Here is a 9,288-nt window from a genome sequence, read left to right on the forward strand (position 1 = left end):
TTGGTGATAGGCCTGGTAGTGGACCTTGTGGTTGGTGGGAAAACTTGCCCTCAGAGTTGATCAGGCCCCTTCCGGGCCTGCCTTTGCTGGCCATGCCTTCCGGGCCTGCCTCTGCATCTGCCGGCCGTGCCTTCCCAGCCTGCCTCTGCGTCTGCTGGCTGTGCCGCGCCTTCCCAGCCTGCCTCTGCGTCTGCTGGCTGTGCTGCGCCTTCCCGGCCTGCCACTGCATCTCACAATTATCATTTTTCCATGTAGGAATGTTAATAGTTCAACTTTGATAAATTCCTTATGATTACTTTTTCCTGTTTACCTTCTCATGCTTCTCTTGCTTCTTGTATTTGAATGTCAAATTTTCTATTTGACTCTGGTTTTTTCATCAAGAATGTTTAAAAGTCCTCTATTCCACTGAATGACTATATTTTCCCCTGAAATATGATACTCAGTTTTGCTGGGTAAGTGATTCTTGATTTTAATCCCAGCTCCTTTGACCTCCGGAATATCGTATTCCAGATCCTTCGATCCCTCAGTGTAGAAGCTGCCAGATCCTGTGTTATCCTGATTGTGTTTCCATAATATTCAAATTGTTTCTTCCTGGTTGCTTGTAATATTCTCCCCTTGATCTGGGAATTCTGGAACCTGGCTATAATATTCCTAGGAGTTTTCTTTTTGGGGATCTTTTTCAGGAGGTGATCAGTGGATTCTTTCAACCTCTATTTTGCCTTCTGGTTCTAAAACATCAGAGCAGTTTTCCTTGAGAATTTCTTGGAGGATGATTTCTAGGTTCTCTCTTTGATCATGGCTTTCAGGTTGTCCAATAATTTTTACATTATCTCTCCTGGATTTATTTTCCAGGTCAGTAGTTTTACCCATGAGATTTTTCACATTGTCTTCTTTCATTTGTTTGGATCGTTTAATAGCATCTTGATTTCTCCTCAAGTCACTAGCTTCCCTTTGGTCCATTCTAAATCTGAGGGAATGATTCTCCTCAGTGAGCTTTTGAGATCCTTTTTCCATCTGGCAAATTCGGCTTTTTAAGGCATTCTTCTCCTCATTGCCTTTTTGAGCCTCTTTTGCCATTTGAATTAGTCTGCTTTTTAAGGTGTTATTTTCCTCAGACAGGCTGTTGACTCTCAATTTATAATTTTCTTGAATCATTCTCATTTCTCTTCCCAATTTTTCCTCCACTTGTCTTATCTGCTTCTTAAGGTCCTCTGTGGCCTGTAACCAGCTCGTTTTTTCCTTTGAAGTTTTTGGTGCAGGAGTTCTGACTTCACTGTCTTCCTCCTGTTCCATGCTTTGCTCCTTTTTGTCCCAAAAGAGGAGTCTAATGTTGGATTCTTCTGTTTGTTTTGCTTCCTTTGCCTGGTCATGTTGCCACTCTATTACTTGACTTTTGGGCTTTTTGCCACAGTAGGACTCTGCCACCAGACAGGGGAGCTTCCATCCCAAACGCTGGGGTTTTCTCAGCTGCCAGAGGTATTAGATAGGTGCCCTTTCTGAGGTCTCCACATGCTCTGGCAAGATGGTCACACACCTCAGGACCTCCACTCTAGACCACAATCCAGATCCAAGCAGGTCAAAGCAAGAGCGATTACCCCTCAGACTGGTTGCCTGGTCCCCCTACACTCTGCAGGCCAAGAGCTGAAGCTGCAATGTGGCTCCAGTTGTGCCAAGGCAGCTCAGTGGCTTCTAGCCCTGGGGGCAAAAGCCAAGGCTCTCCCAACTACTGGGTCCCAAAGTCCACACTGCACTGACCTCTCACTTTGTCCTTTGCATCTATGTGTTGATAAATCTGGAAACGGCCACAGCTGCTGGTGATCTGGAGTTCCTCCAGCCAGTGGCTGGTCAGGGCCACTCTGGGGCTAAAACCTCTGGCTCACCAGTGCCTGGCCTTGGCTCCTAGAGCCCTGCGCTGGCTGATTCCTGCTGGGCTGTCCTCAGAGGGGGGTTAGCTTCTCGGTGTCATTTTGTGGCTTCTGTAGCTCCAAAGTTTGTTCAGAGTCCCCTTTTACATGAATTGGGGAAGGTGGAAGCTGGAGCCACGTGGAGGTCCTGTTTCTACTCTGCCATCTTAATCACAAATATTTTTTAAGGAGTTGTTTTGTTCAGTGAATTTTTTTTTCCATATTGCCAATTGTATTTTTAAAATAATTAGTCAATTTATCTTCTACCTCTCTAATTTGAGTTTTAAAATCCTTCTTGAGCTCTTCCAAGAATGCTTTTTGGGCTTGAGAGCGATTATGGTTTGTATTCTCTGAAGTTCAGGGTGCTGACTTTTTCCCCTAAACTAGGTAGGTAAATGATATATGTTTAATTGAAGTAAGATTGTTAACCCTTTTTGCATTGCTTTCTTTTAGAAAAACAGATCAAAGAACCTGTGCTAGCAGTCATCCTGGTTATGCTAGGGTGCTTGTTGCTATAAATGGAATAGTTGGACAGGATCTGCAAACTAAAAGGGAATTATGGGGGCTGGGATAATAGTTTGTTTCCCAGTTGTGGTAGCTGTGATTCTGTGGAGCCATGGAGCAGGAGCTGAGAACTGCCTGTATGCTAACTTCAGTGAGATGAGAGTAGGAACAGAGTGCTGCTAGGGCAGAAGCCAGGAGAGGCTGCCTCCTGCAGGAGAAAGAGGAACCCAGGAGTTCAGTGCCCCTGGGACAGTTTGACTCCCAGGGGGAAGGTGGAATTGTCTGTGGTGGGTGGGGGGAAGTGCTGTGGACCCCCAAGGACCCCACACTGTTGACTTTGTTGCCCAGTCACCCCATAAGACTTGGAAGTGGGAGCTGGAGCAATGTTAAGACTGGGACTTGGCTCATTAGAACCTGCACCTGAGAGTGCCAGGAGGAAGCCTGCAAGGGTGGTGTGGGGGGAAGGACACACCCCCAAGAGGACTTTATTTGGGTATTTTTGTTTTGGATTGAGGGGATTATAATGCTATGTACTTTGTGTTTGTTTAAGGCAGTGTGACCACTCTGGTAATGAGTTATCATGTTTCATATCTTGCAAATGTGATGTATTTATTTTGTGGGGATTGTGTTGTACTTAAGAGATGTTAATGCCAATTCCGCTATAATTGCCTATGTAACAGGCAAGAAAGATCTTGGGACTGAATGTAATGGTAAGATAATTTGAAGATCTTCCCTGCCCCTTAATAGACCTAGGGAATTTGAAGATCTTCCCTCTCCTTTAATGGGCCTCACTTGGAGCACAACAAGAAAAGCTTGCTTAGGGAAGGCTTGTTTTTTAGGAAGGCCCATCTTTTGTTACTTTGTAATTAGGCAGTGGGTCATGAAGGTTGTAATGTTTGGTTAAATGAGACTCAGGGTAGCTGTTAAGCCCCCCCCTCCCCCGCAGGCTTTGAAAACCCAGATGTTGGTGCTTCTCTCTCTGGTAACGACATAGGTTTGTGAAGCCCTGTCTATGGTCTATTGAATTGTTATTTTCTCTGTATTTTTTGTCTGCTTCTAACTTCTATTTGTATTTTCTCTGAAGTTCAGGGTGCTGACTTTTTCCGCTGATCTAGGTAAATGATATACGTTTAATTAAACTAAGATTGTTAAGCCCTTTTGAGTTGCTTTCTTTTAGAAAAAGAGATCTAAGAACCTGTGCTAGCAGCCATCCTGGGTATGCTAGGGTACTTGCTGTTACACCCCTGCAGTGGGTGAGTCAGTTCATCCGGCCTCGCTCCAGCTCTACTATGGTTGGGTCTGTGCTGGTACAGCCCATGTACTCTGTGTCAATAAATATTATTTTTTAAAGAAAAGAGGACAAAATAGTGAAACTGATCAATACATCAGAAAAGTCTGAAATGCAATGTATTATGTCCATGGACCTTCCAGCTCTGAAATGGAATTAGGAGGTACTTCTCTGGGTCCATTAATTTCTTTGTATACCATTCAGTTTTGGTCGTAATTATTTCCATTTCTATTGTTACAATCGTCTTATATGTGTGTGTAGGCTCAAGAAGTAAGAAATGGAACAAAAATTGGCCTCTTTTACCTACTCAAAAAAAAAAAAATCTGTCTGGGAGGGGAAGACGCTCAGGGTTTCTGGCCAAAACAGAAACAATGGCATAAAATGTTGGTGAAATGTTGGTTCTGTCAGACTGCTCTTTTGTTTTCATAGAAGTTTTTATCTAATAGGGAGTTTTTTCCTAATCAATTTATATTTTGGGGTCTATTGAACAATGCATTATTCTGTTCCATTATTTCTGATTCTTTCTAATCTAGTCTGTTCCATTTATCTACTCTATATTTTATATCAAATGGTTTTGATGACTGCTACTTTATAATATAGTTCAAGGTCTAGAAATACTATTTCTTTTATATGTGGGTTTTTTTCCCAACTATTTCCTTTGGTGTTCTAGATCAGAGGTGTCTAATGGGACCTTTGTGGCCTACGATAGTCTGACTGGAATTGGATTAAAATATAAGTGGGAAATATTTAACAAAATAAATAAAATATAACAGTAGACAGATAATATTAACAAATATTTTTCTAAATCAATATGTGACCACAGGGATACTTGTGTACAGCTTAGTGGTCTCCATTTCTATTTGAATTTGAAACCACTATTGTAGTTCTTTTGCTTCCCCACATAGGTTTTATTTTATTGAAATCTGTAAAATATCCCTTTGGCCGTTTGATTGGTATAGCATTGGAACTATAAATTAACTTTGGTATTATTGTCATTTTTATTATATTGGTACAGCCTAACCAGGAACACTGAATATTTCTCTATTTTAAGTTATTCTTTACTTTTTCAGTAGAATTTTGTAATTATATCTATATAAGTAATTTGGGTGCTTTAGCATATTAATCCACAAGCATTTTATGTACTCCATATTTTTTTGGAATGTGACTTCCTTTTCTGTTACTGACTCTTGGATTTTGTAAATATTATATAGGAATACTATTGATCTTTGTGGTCTACAACTTTTTTTTTCATCTATTAGAATCTTAGCACTATATCGTCATATAGCCTTTTCCAAATTTTCAGATAAATATACCTTTTGAGGTTTCTGTTGATTCTTGTGTTTTTATTTCAAAGTTCCTACTATGCTCTGATCATTTCATACTTCAAAGTCCTTTATTCTATTAAAGATCTGTTCTCCCCCCCTCCCCATAGAATTATGTTCAGTTTTTAAGGATTAGTTATTACTGCTTGTAATTTTACTTTAGGGAATATTGTTTTTACAAGTTTTCCTATTACTTATAGTAGAAACTTCCAGGTCTTGCGAGATCCTAACTGTGATTCCTTGGAATTTAAATTGTTCATTTTTGGATGTTTACAATGGTTTTTTCTTTCATGGGGGAGCTTTGGATTTTGGATATGATACTTCTGTCACTTCTCCCTTTTGTAATATTTTTCATGAAGACACTAAGCAACACTTGATTATTCTCCCCTTATTAGACTATAAATCCTTCCTCATCATATAGCCACTTCTATTTGTTCATTTTTTATCTTTCTAGGTTTCTCTTGACTTCACTTCAAACACTTTGTGTTCGAATTTCAAAAATTTTACTCAGCTCTAGTATTGATAATCTTTTCTTCATCAATGGGCCTTTTTTTCTCTATAGGATTATATTCAGTTTTTCAGGCTGTTATTCTCGTTTGGAAGCCTTTTTCTTTTCCCTTTTGGATTATTAGATCCTAAGATTTCCTCTCCTTTAAAGCAGTAGTTCTCAAGTCCTACGTAAGCATTCACAGTAGTTTCTTAGTACTTAAACTCTTTCTGGCTGCTTGCAATTTTTTCTTTGACCTGGAAGATCTGGATGTAGGTTTTGGAATTTCTTGGAGTTTTTATTTTGATATATTTTTTAGAAAATATATTGATGACTTTTCCCCCCTATTTTCCCTTTGCCTTTTTTTTAAGAGGTTGGAGGCATTTTAAATTTAAGAGTTCTTGAAATAAAATATCCAAGCTTTATTTTTGTAATGATTTTCTAGCATTCCATATATGCTTATGTCTTCTTGACCTGTTTTCTATATCAGTTGTTTTTAATAGTGTATAACTTATGGACAACTTTGAAAATAATGTGTAATATTTATTATATAGGTTTTCTTGAAATGGAAATTTATTGCTTTATATAGAATGTTCTCTTATGTTCTACTGTGTACCTGGAAATGTTTTTTTTTTCTTTTCTTATTCTGTACGTAAGTTAAAATAAATTTAAAAGCTTTAAAAATAAAAAGACCCCTTGTGACATGAAAAAATATATATAGTTTACATTTCTCCCATTTTTTCCAACTTTGTTTTTTTCCTTTTTTTTTTCATGTTTCATATATTGGTCCATTCTAATTTTAAAGGGTTTATTTCTTGGGTAAGCCAACTACTTTCTTTTGTAATCAATTAATTTTTATTGCAAGTTATTCCCTCACAGTTTTCTTTTCAATTATAATTATGTTTTATATCACTTAATTTCTTTCAGATATTCTTATATCTTATTTGTGGTCAAGTTATTTTCTTCTCTAAAACTCTGCTTATAGTTGTGGAGTTATTGTTTTCTTTTGAGTTTTCCTCTTGGATGATTCTTGATCCACCACATTTCTGCATAATGTTCATTGTCTTCTCTTTAATCATATTTCTATGGCCAGTTCTTGGTTTTGGACTTAGCATCAGACTCAAGCTATGCTTCCAGCAACACTCTTGGATGGACTTGTCAGTTCCTTTGAACTTGATCTTGTTTTCTTGGGTTTCTGCTTTTGGCTTCTATTTATCTTGGTGTGTCTGCCCTCAGAGCACCAGACTTCAGTGTACCCTGTTGGAATTCTATATCTTGTTCTCCTCGAACAGAGTACTGATTTTTCTTCTCCTTCGTCTGAGGTTTCCTTGTTCTGAATAGTCTCTATCTCCCTTGAATATTCTCTGATCATTGTGCTAGGTAGTCTTTTATACCACTTTAGTTTCCTTGATCACGGCACTGAGTAGTATTCTAACCTCCCTTTTGCTTTCCCAATCAGAGTACTGGGTGATCTTTTGTCCACCTTGTGACATCCACAATCAAGGTGCTGTTAGTCTTACATTCCCCACTGGAATTTCTCTGGTCATAGCACTGCTGTTTCTATTTTCTCCGCCCAAATCCTAACACTCCCTGGAGTTTCTTTGATCACAGTGGTAGATGATTTTCTGTACTACCTAGACCTTCCTCAGTCATGGCACAAGTGTGTGGTCCTGTATTTGGTTTGTAGTCTGTTTCCATATACTCATCCTGGCTTCTCCGGCAGGATGACTCTTCCAGTGTTCACAGTTTCTCGTTGTTGTATCTTTTTTTTTAATTGTTGGGCTCCTATGTAAACCACCACATAGGCACCTTAACCAGAAATCTCTTTCACATCGGTAATCAAAGTACAATACTAACAAATATTACAATTTGTAATCTTCCTATGGGAGTAGGATATTAGTTAATGAATTTGCTGGTTTTCTTCATTATGGATGCATTTGCTCCTATTTCTCTTTGACCTAAAAGGACTGGCAATACAATAGTCTATGACACTCAGGTCTTACATGGCCCCCGTCTATGAAAGACTGAATTCTATTCAATATATTCCTCTTATAACAGTAATTTGAAATGATCCACTCAATAGAGATTCCTAATGTTGAGACCGAATCAAGCCAAAAACTAACCAAAAACAAAAAAGACACAAACTTGGTTAGCTTGGCAATTAACCAAACAATTGAATTAGAAAACTCTCCTTTCTGGCACTGCTGCCGCAGTAGTCCGGGGACCTCGCGGGAGCAGCGTCGTCAGGCACTGGAGGACCAGGGGGTTAGAGCAACCTGCGTGTCGCCTGCCTGGAAGGGTGGGCACGCGAGCTTCTAGCACATGCCACTGGGAAGGTTGCCCGGGCAACTAGGGCCCTCAGGCCGTTTCCTGGGGAACTGGGGGTGCGTCCACCCAGCAACCAACCAGGTCAAAACCGGCTAGTGACCAAAGATGAGCCTCCAGTGGGCTGTGGTTGCTGCCGTCCTCTATGCAGAGATCGTTGCCGTGCTGCTGCTCTGCATTCCTCTCATTTCTCCCAAAAGATGGCAGAAGATCTTTAAGTCCCGCCTGGTGCAACTGCTGGTGAGCCACGGCAACGCCTTCTTTGTGGTTCTCGTCCTCCAGGCGCTGCTTCTCCTCGACGCTGGGAGGGAGATCTTTAAGTACGAAGACGGGGCAGGGAAGGTGAGCTGGCGGAGTAACCCGAGCGCCCTGCAGCACCTGCACACGAAACTCTTCCGAGCCCAGAGGAACCTCCACGTCGCTGGTTTCTCTCTGTTGCTGTCTTTCCCGCTCAGACGCCTGGTGAGCCTTATCTCCCAGCAGGCCACTCTGTTGGCCTCCAATGAAGCCTTCAAAAAACAGGCTGAGGGTGCCAGCAAAGCCGCCAAGCAATACATAGAGGAAAACGAGAAGCTGAAGAAGGAAGCTGGCGCCAGCAATGGCAAATCAGACCCGAGGGACGACGTGCTAGTGGAGAACACCACCCTGAAGACTGAACTCAGGAAACTCAGGGAGGAGCTGGCCACAAGCAAGCGAAACCTGAAGAGAGCAGAAAACGAGGCCCTGGCCATGCGCAAGCAGTCCGAAGGCTTGGCCAAAGACTACGACCGCCTGCTGGAGGAGCATGCCCACCTCCAGGCTGCAGTGGACGGGCCCACAGACAAGAAAGAGCAGTGAAGGCTTGCTTGCCTTCCTCTTCCCTTCCTCGTCTTCCTTCCGGCGACTAGTCCGCTTCTCTCTGCATCGCATGGGGAAGGGGGGAACATAAAGAAGGCCCCCTGCCCCATCTAACCATCACTTCCTGGGGGTTGGGATCTGTACCTTCCGCAGGCTTCATAAACTCCACTGCTGACTCAACTGCTTTGGGCTTTCACTTTTGTTCAGCTTGTAAATAACCTTTGACTAACTTTGACCACTGAGCCACCCCTCCCCACCTTGTCTTACCCTGAATGTAGAGGGCAACCCCAGAGATTGGGGGTTGGGGCAGGAGAAGAATGTTTTGTAGTACCTCTTTTCCCAAGCTTGGGCCGCTCCTCATTTAGTCCCCCTTTGCTCTCCCCTCCTTCCCAGCATCTACCTCCTTTTCTTCCTATTCCAAAGAACAAAGGGGATTGCTGTCTGAGGAGGGGCCACCTGAGATTTGGTTCAGGGTTTGGGGTGGTGGCTGTTTTGCTGTGAAGAGCTCTCTGCTATTATTTCGTGGGATGAGGAATCTTGTGTTCTCTCCAGTGTGGGTACTTCTGGGCTTGGTTTAGTAGTAGTTCCCAGCTTCTCTTGGAGAAATAAAGTTTGTTAATC

The 9,288-nt window shown here is 41.6% G+C and overlaps 1 pseudogene; it reads left to right on the plus strand.

Moving 5' to 3' along the window:
• The first annotated feature begins 7,916 nt into the window (after positions 1 to 7,916).
• On the plus strand, positions 7,917 to 8,935 carry LOC138173635 (B-cell receptor-associated protein 31 pseudogene; annotated as a pseudogene).
• The last annotated feature ends 353 nt before the right edge of the window (positions 8,936 to 9,288 follow it).

The sequence above is a fragment of the Petaurus breviceps genome, unplaced genomic scaffold (assembly GCF_028583685.1).
Source record: "Petaurus breviceps papuanus isolate PSGF00001 unplaced genomic scaffold, PetGlider_PUasm1.0 129, whole genome shotgun sequence".
NCBI classification, from domain to species: domain Eukaryota; kingdom Metazoa; phylum Chordata; class Mammalia; order Diprotodontia; family Petauridae; genus Petaurus; species Petaurus breviceps.